Here is a 1870-nt window from a genome sequence, read left to right on the forward strand (position 1 = left end):
TATATTTTGAAATGAAAGCAAATGGATTTAGTTTTGGGGTTTGTTGAGTTTAAGGTGCCTGAGGAAAATCTCTGTGTACTGATGTTCAGCTGATACAACAGGGAGATGGCTGAGGTTTAGGACACAGAGGTGAGTAAAGGAGGGATTTGCACTCTGCAGATGTTGGTTTGCACATTAACAAAGACTGCCAAGAATTTAGGTTGAACCTATTACTCATCTACTACACTGGCAAAGAAAAACAAATGACAATATTTTATACTTGTGTACTGTTATGCATTACTGCCAGGAGTGAACATTTGTGCAATCTTTCTGGAAAAGATGTTGGTAATATTTGTCAAGAACCTTAGAGATGCTTAACTACATTCTGACCCAATGATTTCACCTTTTTGGAGTCTATGCTAAATTAATGATCCAAATACAGATAATTCTTATGGATAGAGCTACTCACCACAATATAACATTGAATTGAAAAAATAAAACCTGCGAACAGCCTCACTCAATGATAGGAAAATGATTAAATAAATTATGATGTGTTCATATGGTACAATATTATGCAGCTATTAAAAAATCATGTTTACTGAAACTTCTAATGTGAACTCCTGTGAGGGAGAAAAACCCAACAAGGAGACACAGTTACAGACAGATTATGAATTCAACTCTACTAAAAAATAAACATAGTGTAAGGATTAGAAGACAGTATACTAAAATGTCCTGTGGGTCATTTTTGTTTGGGACATTGAGGAATGGGTTGGTAATCTGTTGAAGTTTAGTAACTGAGTTTGAATTAGGACTGATAATAGATTTTGGCTTATTTAAAATTTCCTTTCTCTCATCTCCTAATGTATTTGCTAATATTCAGTTACTATTGCAATAATAATCTCTGGCTCACAAACCAAAATAAGCAGACTGTAATTTCTATTACAAATCTTGACCATGTTGCTTTTTTTAATGGATGCAGTCCATCAAAGGCCTAGTGCCTCAAACTTCATTTTCAAGTCAGTTACTGTGCCATCATTGTACAATTTTGAATATGCCACCAGTCTATTGATGATGCTTTCCTCTCCCCTATCTACTTTCTTTTAGAGGGATATGATCTTTATACAAGGGATTCCCTGGATATGTCAAAGACAAAAGATTAATACAGTGTATCATCGTTGAGAGGGTAATTCATTAGCAATCCTCATTGCACACCCAAGCAGCTTAAAGAAAGCCAATCACCCTCGGGAGCACTCCTGTTAGAGAGCTGGTGGGTATGAAGAATGCACCTGCCAGTTGCCCGAACTGGATTACAAATACCCTAGAGCTGGAGATCTCCTGGATCATGCCATAACTTCAAGATATTCATGCTGAACAAAGCATGTTATTTCAGAACTCCAAGAGGAGCAATCTGTTCCCCCCACAAAGGTATATTGACCATATTTTCCAAAACCCAAAAGGGGATATATGGCCCATGGAATGGAATTTGCCATAGTTTTGGGCTTTCCAAGACCTTTTTAACATTCTAGATCAAACTCGGTGAATTTTCCTTCTTAGTAGAAGCCAGAAAACTCCCTTTCTCTGCCTAAGATTTGTACAGGGCTTTTGAACCATGAAAAGTGATAACCAGACACACCCCAATGGGACTCTGATTCAGGAGTGAGGGCTGTGAGGAGGCAGGAGCACACGGAGAGGGCTGTGGGAGGCTGCGGCTCTCGGATTTGAGGGTAGCAGTAAGAGCGATGCAGGCAAGTGGGCTTTCCTGGAACAATCCCACTGTCTGATTTGGGTATTTGTTGTTCCTGGTTTTAAAGTGGTCATTGAAGAAAAGCATCCAGCATCAGGTAAGAGAACTGCAGCATCAAATAAAGTTTAAACTAGTTTCAGTGTCATC

The sequence above is a fragment of the Galeopterus variegatus genome, unplaced genomic scaffold (assembly GCF_000696425.1).
Source record: "Galeopterus variegatus unplaced genomic scaffold, G_variegatus-3.0.2 Scaffold10229, whole genome shotgun sequence".
Taxonomy (NCBI): Eukaryota; Metazoa; Chordata; class Mammalia; order Dermoptera; family Cynocephalidae; genus Galeopterus; species Galeopterus variegatus.